The sequence below is a fragment of the Dermacentor albipictus genome, chromosome 1, assembly GCF_038994185.2.
Source record: "Dermacentor albipictus isolate Rhodes 1998 colony chromosome 1, USDA_Dalb.pri_finalv2, whole genome shotgun sequence".
NCBI lineage: Eukaryota > Metazoa > Arthropoda > Arachnida > Ixodida > Ixodidae > Dermacentor > Dermacentor albipictus.
Window position 1 is genome coordinate 433,598,455 of NC_091821.1, and position 16,087 is coordinate 433,614,541.

Here is a 16,087-nt window from a genome sequence, read left to right on the forward strand (position 1 = left end):
CACCGTACGACAAGCACTCGTCTGCGTGCTGTGGAGAAACTTGAACAAGGCTGGGTTGATTTACCAATTGTCAATGACCAGGGAATGTTCCCTTCCGAGCAAATCTCCAAGCGGCTCCACCACAACGTCCCCTGTAAATCCCAGCTCTTTCAATATGGTTACAGCTGTAGTAGCTCCAGTGTCCACGATAAACTGCAAGGTATATCCTGTGTTGACATCACAAATCGCGACCAGCTTTTACACCAAACCGATGTCTATTAGAAGGTATACACTGTCGAAAAGCAAGGCGTCCTATCCAAGGCAACAGAGACGCGTCTATGCACAAGTATTGAAAAGGAACGAAACGTGCGGCACATCTTTCTTGTATTGCTTCCATCACCGGTCTCATTGCCTTCAGGTGGCCTTTCCATCTGTGATTCAACTGAAGTGCCGCACTCGCACCAACAGGCAAGAAGAGTATTTTTCCGCACCAGGCCCATGAATAGCCCAACCGCTAGAAAGCAGTAAAGTTCTGCGACGTCCGTCTCCTGCCACGACTTGAGTCGCGACTTTCGGGGCAGACTACGCTCGTGAACCTTCTGTTTTGCGTACTTGTTTGTTTCAGTCACGATCTGCGAGACTACACGTTGGTTAAAAAAAGCTTGAAGTAGTCGAGTTCTCTTTCGTATGGGGGCGACTTAGAGCTGGACACGATCCGCCGCGGTTGCTCAGTGGCTATGGTGTTAGGCTGCTGAGCACGAGGTCGCGGTATCGAATCCCGGCCACGGCGGCCGCATTTCGATGGGGGCGAAATGCGAAAACACCCGTGTACTTAGATTTAGGTGCACGTTAAAGAACCCCAGGTGGTCGAAATTTCCGGAGTCCCCCACTACGGCGTGCCTCATAATCAGAAAGTTGTTTTGGCACGTAAAACCCCATAAATTAATTAATTATTAGAGCTGGACACTTGTCCAGAATGTGTGGCGTCAAATGCAAACAAGGAGGGAGAAAAGTCACTCAGTCAGCATCGTCATTCCGCGCACGCTTTTGCGATGTCGCTCTTTCGTCAGGTTCCAAGTCTGAACTGGTGAGTAACTCCTCATCTGACGGGTTCACATCCAATGAATCTGACTCCGACCCGGTACTTGGGTTCGCAGGGGAGGAATTGCGGCTCGACTCTCTTGCATGCAGAGCAGTCGGCGCGCACCTCCGCAGCGTAATCGAACTGCGAGGTGAGCAAACTCGAGAAAACTGTGTGGTTGTGAGCTCCTCAGAAAAGTAAAACGTTGCGGCAAACTTTCGCTCATCCTTCAATCTGATCACCAACCGGAGGCAATTATGTTTAGCGAGTCAAACAAAAAAGTAAACGCATGCACGGCAGCATCCTTTGTATGTGCACCCCGGTGAGCAACAAACGAGCGAGTAACAGGTGGTCACCCTTTGAGTGATTACAACGAGATAGCCGTCAGTTTTGCGAGCGAAAGAAGCCGAAACCGCGTGCGGAACAAAACCAAAACTAACCGCCGCGCGCCCGCGCCCGCTAATGCGCAAGCAGTAGCAAACGCGCCGAAGCAAACAAACCATACAACGAAAGCCGAAAGAGAGAGACGCGAGCTGAAATTCCCTGTATTCCCGCACAGTGGCAGCACATGCCAGGCAAGACAAAGTTAGGAAATTGGCGCGCTTTTTAAACGTACAGACGGCTCCGTTGATATACGGACCTGAACATCGCCCCCGAGTGCTCCGTGGTCTCTGCGCATGCGTTAGCTGAGAGAAGGTGAGAAAGGAGGACAAATTGACTTTACCGGATGTGACGTCACGTTGTTGTTTGTTTTTGCTTTTTTGAAATAACTACCCTCGAACTCAGACGCATGGCTTGCGTCTCGTAGCGCGCGTACGTATGGCTGTGGTCCGCTTTTAGTTTTTGGCGAATGCTTATAGAAGCTTCAAGTTGCGGACACTGCGGTGGGCCAGGGCTTGATGACATTTGTTGCCCAGCTGCTGGTGCTACCGCGACGTACTTGGAGCTACGGTAAGTGTTGTGCGATTACCCGTTCTCTTGCTGACACGTAAAAAACCGGTTGCGCATTCGGTCTGTGGTCGATGTGATCTCGAAATTCGAAGGAACACGAAATGGTTGTCGCAGGTCCCGCAGTGATCGCAGTATAATTTATTCGTTCGTGCCTTCAACACTGCAGTTCCTACGCGTTGCACCGATGTAAAAAAATTAACAAAAAAACAGCGACATCTTCCACGCGCCAGAAATGCATGCACTCAACTAGCGTGGATGTCGTCCTATGATGTTTATCGGGTTCTTAAGTCTATTTTTCTCCATCTCTATAGGATGACTACTCTATGCCCTTCTTATTTACCCATGCAGCGCATTGCTGCATTTAATTAACTTTCTCACTGCTGACCGCGGTATGAGCGTCAGAGGCTTTCATTCGTTGCAGTGAGATAACGAAAGCGTATTTCCTTCACTTAAAGCTTCTTAGTAGCCCCCTTGCGAGCCGTCGAGTTAAATCATACAATGCGTACGTTGTGAGCGAGCTGGTAAACGAACCCACTTTACTGCTGCTGCTACTATCGCTTTTACTGGAACTTTCAAAATTAAACATATATGAGTATGAATCGGCTCACCAAGCTTTATATGCACGTCCGTTGCTTTCGTTCATAGATCATGTGCGTAGCTTTGCAACTGTGACCGATATTTAAAAAACAGCAAGAAGGCAGATGACACAAGTAGCGTGTCTGCTTTAATTGTTGTCTGTGCTGTTTTTAGAATACAACCAACTCCACGCACTCGTGCTGTTTACAGCTAAAACGTGTTTTTTCTTGTTGCATGAGGAGCATTTGCTTGTAATTGTGGCAGTAACGTTGTGAATTGTCCTCGGCCCAGATCGCGGACTGTGTGCAAATTTGTCTAATTTGTTTCACTTTACTGCTGTCTTTACAGCTTCTGCTTATTTCCTCTGCCTGCACCTTATATTTGTTGTGTTTATTGAGACCTGGCCTGTCTCTGCCTCGTTGAAGACAAATGGACACAAGTACTGGTCGCTGTTGGTTTGTTTGGTTTGCTCAGTCTGAGCGTGGTATGTATATGCCTTTGCTAAAAGGGTATGCTGCTGCATCTAATGCAGGTACTGCTTATCTAAAAGTAGATTTAATTAGTAGTGGTTTGAGTGATGTATGACACCAGGGAGTTATTGTTCTAGAAAGGTGACAAAGCTGGTCCACAAATTTAAGGTATGGAGATGCTTAACCATGTAAGTGTTCTAAGTTGCCGTGAAGTATTACACACATTTAAAATTTCAGTTGCAAAAGACATAGTAGAAGAATCCAGAAGATTTGCTGCCAGATGTCTTGAGACAATACATTGTAGAGAAAGCATTATAGTGTGAGCTGCCAATGATTGTCGTCAGCTCTAACCCATTTTTCTATATAGTCATTGTTTCTTCATAGTCTGTTGCCATCGTATGCTTGTTATAAACAAAAAATTTAGCTGCGTGACTTCCCTGATTTTTCTCGCTCATAAGCTACAAATGTTTTGATTTCGGCTGCCTTGGTTGCTCATGGTAGAAAACGAGTGTTTATTAGCCACTTGCCAGCTTCTAAGATCATGTACTTTGTAGTATGGGTGTTTTAAAGGATACTTAACATCTGCCATCATGACTGTGAGTGCTGCTGCCCAGCACTCTTAGGGCTATGCTTAGTACACATGCGCAGCTATCCAAGAAAATTGACATCGGGACAACTGCCATTGAAGCTCACTTGGTAGAGCATTGCAAGCACAAGGCAGAAAACGTGGGTTCAGCTTCGTTGTCTCTTGTGCAAAGCATTATCATGATCTGTCTCCTGGCTTCTTCGTACATCCAGTCAGATAGGCTCAATAATAGAAACGTGCCTGATGGTGGGTCGTTAGTCTGGGTCCTTAGTGCAGCAGCCCAATTCTTTACCCGTTAGGCTACAGATGCATGCATAGCGCGCCAGATTAATCTCACTGGTTCTCTCATAGCAGCTGATTCTTTAAGATGTTATGTGACACAGATTTTGGGATTCTCCCATTTCAGCTCAGATGCAACATAAAGCAGACGTTGTGTCTATTTTGGTGAGAAGTTGTGTGTGCAGTTGTTTTGGTTTCTCTGTGTTGACGTATTGTGCTTTGTATTTCATGTGGTGTTAGGCATTACCTCAATTGCAGCTTCAATGGTGTGCCCATAAAAACAGTTGTAGGTAGGTGCTCAGGAGTAATGGGAAGCTCATTCTTCCTAATTCTCTCTTGCATACAGCAGGTAGTGCGTCCAGTTTAGTGTCACGCACCTGTGTGGGGCATTTCCTTGTTCTTATTCTGCTGATGTGTTGTACATAGGGGGAAAGTCAGTCCTCTACATCATGGTTGTCAGTGCCGCTGAATACAGTGCAGTCTCAGCCTCGCTGCCTTGAAATGTCATAAGAGGTGACATCTGGGCATAAAGTAGCATCTTGCTGTCCCTTGTCATTGGGCATAGCCAAGGTTGTGGTTGTGCAACCCAAGGATCCTGGAAAAGGAGCAAAAACGTTTATTGAGCTCTAGAAAAATTTAATGAATTTCGCGGAGTCAGATGGTGTCTTCCATCTTTTTAGCAATAACCCTCTGCCTCTAGTCCAGGGCTCCGCTGGATGCCGCTGCCAGCTGGGCCCGTCGGATCAGCCCTAGTTGGATGTCCTGACAGTCGCTAGAGAGCATTCCTTTCCATTGCTCCGCACTCAGGTTTGGTGCCGCGTTTGTTTTCTGGCAGGCCCACGTTATACGGTAGAGCGTGGGTGTTTCCTGGCACCATGGGCATTTGTCAGTGTACTGTGTGGGTTGTATTTTACTGAGTGTGTTTAAGTTCGTATATGCACCCGTCTGTAACAGCTTCCAAGCTATAGAGTCCTCTCTAGTGAGAGAGCTATGCAGTGGGGGGTACCGCTTCCTGCTGCCCTTATAGTGGTTTAGGATAGCCGAGTATTCTCTGGGGACTGGCTCAGTTTCCTCGAGGTCATTGGTGGAGGGTGCTCGGTATGCTGTGTATTCTCGAGCTACCCTGTCAACCTCACGGTTGCCTTCCACGTCCGTGTGACCCGGCGTCCACACTATCGTGTGTCTAATTGGTTGTTCTTTTTCTGGGTTTTGTGTGTGGTGGTCTTCAGAGCGAAGTATGTGGAGCGCTCTGTGACCTATTCTGCCTAACATGTAGTTTCGGCATGCTGTTTGGGAGTTGGTTAGTATTGTTAAAAACCACCTAGTCCGATAGCCCTCCGCTGCCGCTAGAGCGACGGCCGCTTCTTCAGCCTCGACTACGGTGCAGTCCCGTAGAGACGCGCTGACGATTTCTCGCATGTCCGAGTTTATGCATTTGTACATAGCCACCCACTTTTCAACATCGGCACCATCGGTACCGCAGAAACTTCCAGGATCCTTATTTATAACCCCAACGCAGTAGCGGCGGTGATAAATAAGGATCCTGGAACTTTCTGCGGTACCGATGGCGCCGATGTTGAAGAGTCGGTGGCTATGTACGAACGCATGAGTGGAATCAACAGATGGGACCCTACGCATATGCTAGTTAACCTGTTGTTCTACCTAAGAGGCACGGCAAAAGTGTGGTACGAAAACCACGAAGATGAGCTAACAAGCTGGGACCAACGCAAAGAGAAGTTGACAGAGTTGTTTGGCAAACCAGCCGGCCGTAAAATTGATGCAAAACAGGAACTGGCCTCCTGTGCCCAATCCCCCATGGAGTCCCTGTCTCTTGTACATCCAGGACATGCTGGCACTTTGTCGTAAAGCAAACCTGATCACAACATAACAGAAGCTGAGAAGGTCGGGCATGTGCTTAAGGGCATTGCTGACGACGCCTTTAATCTGCTCATGTGCAAAAGCTGCCCTACAGTTGATGTTATCTTTAAAGAGTGCTGAGAATTCCAGCAGGCCAAAAGCCGATGCGTCTTGCAACCAATCGCCAGACTTCCTAATACTGCTGCAATGCAGACGTGTGAAGATCAACCCACACAGCAGCATGCACCGCCATCGGAGGACATGGTGTGAATCGTTGACATGAACTGGATGTGATGGTGCCTGCATTTCTGTTCGCGTATCCCTGATGCTACATTTTCAGTCCCCTTCTCACAAGATATCATTCACCAGGAACTTGAAAACATTGGTTTATGTTCTGTCTGTGCTCTTGCCAACACCAGAGCTAACAAATACCCTTCTACTATTTTTGCTCCATCTCGACGCTTCTCTCCGTGTTATCGCAACCCGACTGAGTGGACAACTGCAGACGACCAGCCGATATGTTTCATCTGCCGCTGCATTGGTCATGTCGCCTGATACTGTCGCAGCTCGTCGCCCTTAACACTTCGCACGCCGACCAACCTGAGCCGTTTTGATGAAAATGTTTCGCCCACCGCTGAATCTAACAGCGCCAACTCTGCTAGGAACATGTGGTACAGTTGCTCACCATCGTCGCACGTACACCAGTCTCGTTCACCGCAAACATGTTGCCGATCTTCCTGTTCGCTGCAGCCATGTCGCCTTTCGTCCCCTGTGGCATTTGGCCACACCCGTTTGTAAAACTAAGAAATGCAGCCCTCGGAGGTGGTGCTGCATTGCCTAATGCTGCAGCAAATCCTCTGTCTATGCCCACAAGAATAAGTGTAATTGGCGTTAAAATAGACAGCATAGCTGTCCAAGCACTCATCAACAGTGGAGCCCACATATCTGTGATGAGTGCTAGCCCGTGTAGACGTTTAAAGAAGTTCCTCACCCCAGCAGCTGCCCGAGTGCTTCATATGACTGACGGTGGCATGCTGGTTGTTCTTGGAATGTGTACTGCAAGTATAGCTGGCCGCCCTAGTTCTGTTCTCTTTGCTGTGATCGTCTTACCTCATAACGTTATCCTTGGATTTGACTTTTTATCCACTCATTCTGCTCTCATCGACTTAATGACCGGCGTTCTTCAGTTAGAACTGCCTCAACTAGCCGATGCTCCGAGCACCGCCTCCCCGCACTTGTGCTCACTTCACGATGTGCGTTTGTCACCCGATGCAGTTACTTACGTCACTTTGACCGCCCAGCCACAGGTTCCTGATGGTGAATATGTTCTTTGCCCCATCATCGATGTGCTTTGAACCAGTCACGGTTACTAATAATGACATCGTTTTACCGCTTCTGAATTTCAGCCTGTGCCCTGAAGTGATTCCAGCCAGCATTTTCTTGGACAGCGTTTCTAGTGGTTCTGAATTTGATGTTGAGAGTCTGCATTCTGAGAAGGGTTTATCAGTGCCAATTGCAGCTCCCAGCTCTGGTTCATTAACGGATGACTTTGCAAAAATGACTGCACTTAACCTCACCTCTACACAAGCCAGTGACATACGTCTCCTGCTTGAATCGTACAATGGCATCTTTGATTTCGGCTACAGGCCTTTAGGCCCACTTCTGTTGTTCACTACCGTATAAACACTGGAGACACAAATCCTATTTGTCGGCGTCCCTATCGTGCATTGCATGAACATCGAGTCATCCAACCAGAGGTGTGCAAAACGCTCCGCAAGGGGGTCATCGAGCCATCAGCCAGCCCTTGGGCTTCGCCTGTCGTCCGTGTGAAAAAAGAAAGATGGTGCCTGGCATTTTTGCGTCAATTATTGCCACTTAAATGGGATCACACGAAAAGATGTCTACTCACTACCATGCATCGATGACGCCTTGGACTGCTTGCACAGTGCTAAATACTTATCGTCCATCGATCTTCGATCCAGCTACTGGCAGATTTCAGTTGATGAAATGGTTGGAGAAGACAGCCGTCATCATGCCGGATGGCTTATATCAGTTCAAAGTCATGCCCTTTGGCCTTTGCAATGCTCCAGCGACATTTGAACGTCTGATGGACTCTCTTCTGCGAGGCTACATATGGACCACCTGTCTTTGTTACCTTGACGAAGCTGTTATTTTTCCTCCCATGTTCGGCAGCCGACTTACCCGACTCGCTGCCATTATTGCGGTCTTCTTAAAAGCAGACTTCCAACTGAATTCCACGAAGTGTCAATCTGGGCGTCGTCAGATTACAGTGTTGGCACACCTCATTGACGCATCCGGTGTTCAACCAGATTCGGAAAAAGTTCGTGCCATACGCAGTTTCCCTGTGCCACATTCTGCTTCTGACGTGCGCTGCTTCGTCGGCCTGTGTTCTTACTTTCGCCGTTTCGTCAAAAACTTTGCCAACATTGCTCAGCCTTTAACAGATCTTCTAAAGGAGAACACGCCATTCTCACGGGGCCCGGAGCAGGCTCACGCTTTTGCCGCTCTCATCGGGTTTCTGACCACCCCTCCCATACTTGCCCACTTTGATCCATCTGCACTGACCAAAGTCCACACTGGTGCAAGCGGTCATGGCATCGGCGCTGTTCTCGATCAACAACGCAAGGGTACCGAGTGCGTGATAGCTTATGCCAGCTGCCTGCTGTCACCTGCCGAGAGAAATTACCCCATCACCAAGTGGGAGTGCTTCGCTTTAGTTTGGGCTATCGTCACGTTCCGGCCATATTTGTACGGCTGCACATTTTCGATCGTTACAGACCACCATGCACTCTGCCAGCTGTCTTCCCTCCGGGACCCGACAGGGCGGCTTGGTCGCTGGGCTTTGTGGCTCCAGGAATTTTCATTTATTGTCACTTACAAGACTGGATGCCTCCAAAAGGACACTGACTGCCTCTCGTCACCCCGTGGATCCACTTAATCCTTCTACGCATGATCCGATGACCTGCGTGATGGCGTTCACTGACATGACTGACATGCACGGCGAACAACGCGACGAGTCCTTACAGCCCATCATCGCCGGAATACAATCACTCCAGCAGCACTGACGGCACATGCCGCATGTTCGTGCCGCACAACGGCATCCTCTACCACAGCACTATCAACGCTGATGGCCCTGAGTTGCTCCTTGTCCCTCCTTGTCATCTGCAATCTGTTCTTGAACGTCACGATGCACCGACGGCGGGACACCTTGGAGTTTTGCGTACATACGATCACGTACGACACCGGTTCTTCTGGCTGGGTCTCTACTGCTTATTGCACTCTTATGTCGCAACTTGTGAATTGTGTCAGCACCGAGAGAAACCTCTCCGACCACCTGTCGGATGACTCCATCCAGTTGAAGTTCCTTCCGAACCGTTCTCTCGCTTAGGCCTTGACTTGCCTGGCACTTTTCCGACGACTAGAGTTAACAAGTCGATTGCCGTCGCTACTGATTACAAGACAGGCTACGCGATAACAAAGGTGTTGCCGACAATAGTTGTGCAACAGACGTCGTTGATTTTGTCCATCACTGTTGTGAATGTGACCAAGTTCTCGCGGCATTATATTGTAAATACAGTCTTTCTATACTTCCAACATCCCCATAACAGTATGCTTTGCCTCTGGCATGTTCATGATCACCGATGGCATACAAAATAGTGATGCAGACTAAGCTTCGCAAAGAATTAATGTTCCATCTCTTCCTTACAGGCTGCTGTGTTTCAACTAAATCTGCATTTCCTGTGTCCAGTGGTCTCGTTGCTCAATTAGTGCTTGCCTATTTCTGTTGCACTGCAACCCACTAATGTTAAAATGTGATACTTCTCCTCTTTTCCGTTGTCCTCCTGTCCTTTTACACTGCTGCAAACCTTTAGATTTCGATGCTCGAATGATTAATACAACAATTGATGCTACCATATTATGTGAAGACTGTTATGACGGCAATAATTTAGGTGGACCTGAAACTAAATGAAAAAAAAAGAAAACAGACGTGTGAGTAGGAATAACTTGTGACCAAACTGGCTCCATGCTAAACTTTGCCTCAAGGAAATTGGTCTTAAAAGTCTCAAACCCTTTTCGTGCTCTCGTGAGTGTCTAATAGACAGTCACGGAAGTTGCACAAAAAGGAGTGCCTTTCTGTTGGGGAACTGTTTTTATCACGAGTATGCTATACAGCACCAGTTGTGCTATGAGCAGGCACAACTGCACACAGAAGCTATAGCCTGAACTTTAAAATAATTTCAGATCTATTTGTGAACTTCCCAAGCCACTTCACAACTGCAAGCTGAATCTGATGTATGCTGTCTCAGGGTCATGACCTATATTTGGGGGAAGACTAAGAATGCAGCCTGTGACTGAAGTTTCAGTGTTTTGAGCCCACCATTTCGAAATGCTTTTTATGTGCACTCAGTAGGAGACAGTTCTCCAAGCTTCTTGATATGATTTTCAGTGATACTAGAAGCAAAGCTTATTAGTTGTATTATACTAAATTTTCATATTTTCTCTAATATACTGTGGTCGCGATAACACCACACTGCTTAAAAGGCATTGAGAATAAAAAAGCTACTTATTTGCCCTAGTATAATGTAGAAATCGGCATTCTGCAGTCTGAAAAGTGAAAACAAAAACATTATCGTTGCAACATTCACAACCACTTTAGCTGCTCATAAAATCATTGATGTACATGTAAAGAGCCTCTATGTTGTGTCTGTTAAAAACATCCTCCATCATGCTGCAGCATTATGCACATTAGCTTTGTGTAGAAGCCACAGCTGTTGCAATGTGCTGCACCGCAATGCACCTTGGTTATGTGGAAAAGCTACCATTGTTGCTATGTTCTTTACTGTTATACACGTCAACCTTGTGGCAAAGCCACTGCACTTGCAATGTGCTGCACCTCAAAACGTTTCAGGTATGTGGGAGTGCACACTTGCATGCGCTAGATTTGGGCATTTTTAATGCAAATAATTATTTTTTCATACCAAGCACTTTGCAGTAGGCAATTTTACGTCCCGACTCGTTTCGGTCTTCTGCATTGAAAACAAAAATATGTTACAGTGACCCCGAACCTGTTTTCCAGCATAACAACCTGACACTCTAGCCATTTGACCACTGTCGTGCACATACTTCTTGCTCCCCAATGCATTGCTGTGTGTATGGGATAGTGGCACGTGTATAACAGTGCATAATACATGTCAGAGCATGTGTGCATATACAAGTTGCTTATCAAACTGTGAGCATGTCAGTCTCTCCCATTCTTCCTTTGTAGCTGGACTTCGAGGTGCTTTGTTAGAATGCACCACCTTCGGGATTCGCTCACATTTCCAAGTCCCCCTCACTGTAGCAGCTTGCACAACATGGACACTGTACCTTTATGCTGTATTGTTTCTTCACAGGAGTACAAAAAGGAATTGTGTAGATCCAACATACATGTTAAAAGTGGTTAATGAGAATCTATGAAACATTCATATTTAATGCATTGTTGCAATCCAAATCATGGAAAGCGTATTTGCGTTGGCAAGCTAGCAGTAGCAGATGTCACAGGCATGTTATGCAGGGAAGCCACCTTATCACCTATAGCTGTTCTCTGTGCAGTGAGGATGAAGGTGACATGTGCTTGTTTAGTGAAGAACGTTGACAAGAGGTGTATGCACAGAGACATATGACACTTATCTTAATACTACATGTAAGGCTTGTATACTTGTGTCGCAGCGACACATACCCATTCTATGAGATGGGCCTAGAATAGGCACGTGCCCATTTGCGCATACTGCATAAGCCAAGTTTTCCACTCGTCAAAACAGCTGCCACCACAGTGTTAGGAAAGAGGCAAAGAAACCATGCCTTTGCATTCATACTCTCCTCACAAAGCTTGTGTCATATATGCAATCACTCGCCATACACAAACACATTGGTCAACACTGCAATGTTTGGAAGAACCCAAACCAACGCTACATAGCCATTTACCTGCAACATAATTCCCGACTGTGTCTGGAATCTACATAATGTTTCTTAATTTTTCAGGCATTTGGTGGTAGATGCCAGCGCATTAGACAGAAATCCTTCTTGACTGCAGCAATGTTCAGAATGTAATATGAAGTACTCTGTCTAGCTGGAAGTTGAAGATAGAAGTTATATTAGTAGTTAAAATATAGTAGCTAGTATTGAAACTACACATGCAATCAAGGCTGAGCCACATGCAAACACGGAAGAGCAGACACACACGGTGGTCACTTGAGCTGGCATTGTGTAGCTTTACCAACAAGCCCAGCTGGACACTGAAGTAAGGCATGTTGTTGGGCTAGTCAGCTTGTAGCTTCAGCAAAATTTTAAACTGTGTGAGGAAGACAGGACATGAACAAAAGCATAGATGCATGCGCAAAGTATAGACTTCCGACTGGCTTTGTTTGGTGAAGGCAGAGAGTTTATAAGGTTCTTCAAAATGGCAAAACAAAAAACATTCGCAAAGAAATTGTGCAAGAGGCAGATATGAAAAATAGCAAGGCCACCTGTGCATTAAGAGTGCAGTAGAGTCCCAAGGTGCCCATCTAAGAATTCTATTTCTTTCCTTGATAGGTATCAAGAAGTTGAGCTAACTTCGTTGTCACAAATTTTAGCGATGTGGAATGCTTTTATGAGTTCTCTTTCTGCTTTTGAGCTTGCCTTCGAAAGGAATTTATTCTGTTCCAGATGAGGCAGGCAGCTTTTGCTGTCGCAGCTCCTGCAGTGCAAGAGGAGATTCTCAAGGAAAGAATTACTCAGATGGGCACATTAAGACTCTCCTGCACTCTTAATGCATACATGGCCATGATATTTTTCATCACTGCCTCATGCACAAATTATTCGCAATTGCTCCTTGTTTTGCTAATTTGAAGTACCTTATATATTCTCTGCTTTCACGAAATAAAACCAGTTGGAAGCCTGTGCTTTGTGTGCGCCTGTGTTTCAATTCATGTCCTGTCTTCCTTGCGGAGTTTAAAATTTTGCCTAACCAGCTGTATAGCTTGTGTATACAATGAGTAATTAATATTATGATGACTGCAGCACAGCAATGGTCTAGTGGCATAGTGTCGACATAGTGTAGAGATCGTACTAAGTAGAAAATCTGGAAATGCCATAAATTGTGAAATCAACCCTTATCCCTTGGTTTCCTACAGCTGCAGAGCACTTGACCACTGCAGCAGTCAGGCATGCTGTATATTGACACGTGTACTTCTTTATCGGGCGACCACTTCTCGCCACCTAACAAATGTAATCGCGCTGCGCAGGACGTGCCTGCATGTAAAAGAAGTTTCTGGAAGTTATCGATGGGTTCCATCCACTGTCTTTCACTGCAACTTGTGTTATCTAAATGCATGTGTGCGCGACGTGAATAATGTGAAACTTTGTGAAAGGCACGCGGGTCCCAGCGATTGCTCTGGAACATTCGACGACAGATGTATAAAAGCCGACGCGCTTGACCTGCTCATCAGGTTTTCGACGACCGCCGATCGTGTTCGCTGCTACCATCCTTCTTTGAGTGTAGCCTGTTTTTGAGGGCACAAGTTCGCCCAATAAAACGCTCGTTTCATTAATCACAGTTTTGCTGCCCACGTGACAATATTGGGGAGTGCCAGGAATTGAGAGATCGAGACAGACTGCCACTAGAAATTCCCTGGGCCAGGTGACAACTCAAATGCATCCAAATATTTCTATATTTCACTATATAAACTTTTGTAGAATGAGGAACTTTTCAAGGGTGCAGTTGTTTCACACAAAAGAAAACTATTACTAAATAGTGACCAGTTTCTTTTGTTTTGTAAGCCAGATTGCATGTATTTGACATTGCTTACTGACTCTTACTTATTCGCGCTGTCCGATACAAGCATATGCACTCACATGTTTTCAAACAATGTGTTAAGCCATGTTTTTGGTGGAATAAAATTGGTCCCAATAGAGCTTCGTGGCACACCGGATCTTACTAGCAATCACGGAAAAGAAAATTCATTAGTAGTTACAAATTGGTTCGCGTTAGTTAAAAATTTACTAATCCAATTCGTAGTCCTGTCAATTTGATGTTTACTGTCTTTTGTGTATTGGACCAAGCCGATGACCCCTGGCCTGGGCGGGCCCTAGCACTTTACCTAGTGGTGGCCTTTGAAAATAGCAGTGTGTGGCACCAGTGGTTGCATCAGGATCTAGGCTCATGAAGATAGACAGCAACGTGCACAGGGCAAGGAGTTTGGTGGCCTGGTACTCGTTACAGTTGTGGAGAACACTATAGTTTTTGCGAGTCCTAGCCCCTACCTAGGGTACCAGTCTGTGCACTGTATATATATATATATATATATATATATATATATATATATATATATATATATATATATATATATATATATATATATAGGATGTGCAGGATTGCTCGTTGGCAGCACGTGATCATGCGGCAGCTGACGGGCCTTCTATGTGTTTCGCCCTGGTAGTGCGATCGTCTTTGTGATTCTAGAGCTGTGCTGGCATTGCCCAAGAACAGGATCTAACGGCATGGTGCAGAATTGCAGAGTGGGGGTGCTCCATTCTATTCCCACTCCATTCCTTCAGAGTTGTGGCTATGCGATTCCAGTCCTTATAACTTGTCAGAATTCTGACAGTTGGACCAGTCCCACTGTTTGAGTGGTCAAACTAATCTACTCCAATCCTCCAATTACAGTAAATAAAACGCTTCCCGTATAATTACTTACTACTTGCGCCACGATACAGCGATAGCGTAGAGGTAGAGCATCTGCCTCACGTGCAGAAGGACTGTGGTTCAAATCCAGGTGCCAGCATACTTTGCCCCGGCTGACCTTCCACATATGCCCCCATGGGTAATGTCCAAAATACCAGTACGTCTATCTATTCCCGGAATTTCTAAAAAATCGCGAATACCTACCGTCGGCCTCAGACATTTAACACTTGAATATATGTCGAAAGAATATGACTCCTCGGTGAGCGTGTATACAGACGGCTCGGTCTCGTCGTATGCGTCTGGTGCGGCTTTTGTCGTGCCTGCGCATCAAGTCATTTAACGGTTTCGTCTGCATAACAAGACGACTACAACATCTACGGAATTAGTGGCAATAAGAGAGGCCGTTCAATATATTGCGCGACAGCCTCCTCAAATATGGACAGTTTTCAGTGACACAAAATCGGCTTTTCAACTACTTAGTCTGGTGTTGAAAGAAAGCGCTTACAGAGTGTTGGCTCTTCAAACTGCCGAGCTCTACACTTTAGCGCAAGAAAACGGCCACCAGATCACTTTTCAGTGGATTCCTAGTCACTGCGGTATACAGGGCAGCGAAATGGCCGACGCCGAAGCGAAAAAAGCACTCGAAGAACGAGAGTCACTGCTTTCAATTCCTTTTTCAAGAGCGGACGCCAACTGTCTCCTCTCCAGTGTCATCCGAAAATTGACAGCAAAGCACTGGGACAATCCGGATAATCGCCACAGACGACTCCAGAGATTGGACCCCACCATGAATTTTAGGCTACCACCGAAAATTCAACGAAGCTGTGCCAGTCTTCTGCACAGACTAAGGCTGGGGGTAGCGTTTACGCGTGGATACGTGCACCTCATGCGACGCACCGAGTCTCCACACTGTGAGGTGTGCAATGTGACTGAGACTATAGGTCATGTGCTTTGTGACTGCCTAAGTTTGTGGAAGAGCGTGATAGGTTGGTCAAGGACCTTACGCGTCTCGACAGCGCACCGTTGTCGGAGGACGTTATTTTAGGCCCTTGGCCAGACGCTCAGTCGAGTTTCAAGGCGATCAAGGCATTACTGAACTTTTTAAAAATTACGGGCCTGGATTGCAGACTTTGAGCATGCCAAATTGCTTGCCATATGTTCTACATCTTCCTTCTATCGTCATCGTCACCCATCATGCACCTCTTTCTTTCCCTCTTCCCCTTCCCCCAATGCCGAGTAGCTGGCTAGAGGAATATACCTCAGGCCGACCTCTCGGCATTTCGAGTCATTAAACTTCTTTCTCTCTCTCTCCAGGTGCCACACAATTTTCCACCGGATAAAAAAAATCCACGTTGATACAGTTGTATAAACAGGCCTGGTGGCCTGACCCCAGTGACCAGAACTGGTAATGCACTCCCTTACCAGAGCAGGATTGGCCACAACCTCCTATATGAATAGAACAATCAAACCCCGGCCCTCGGTCCCCTGCAGCTGCGAAGCAACTGACCACAGCGGCGGTCAGACCTGTGACGCCGCAGAGGGTGCTAATAATCTCTGGATCCGGACAGGCCACCATTGGAATC

The 16,087-nt window shown here is 46.5% G+C and overlaps 1 long non-coding RNA gene across 1 annotated transcript; it reads left to right on the forward strand.

The window, feature by feature from the left end:
- The first annotated feature begins 1,871 nt into the window (after positions 1 to 1,871).
- Positions 1,872 to 16,087, forward strand: LOC139059074 (uncharacterized). The gene is made up of 3 exons (XR_011513871.1): positions 1,872 to 2,011; positions 2,936 to 3,071; positions 15,819 to 16,087. It is a non-coding gene; the product is annotated as an uncharacterized lncRNA (long non-coding RNA).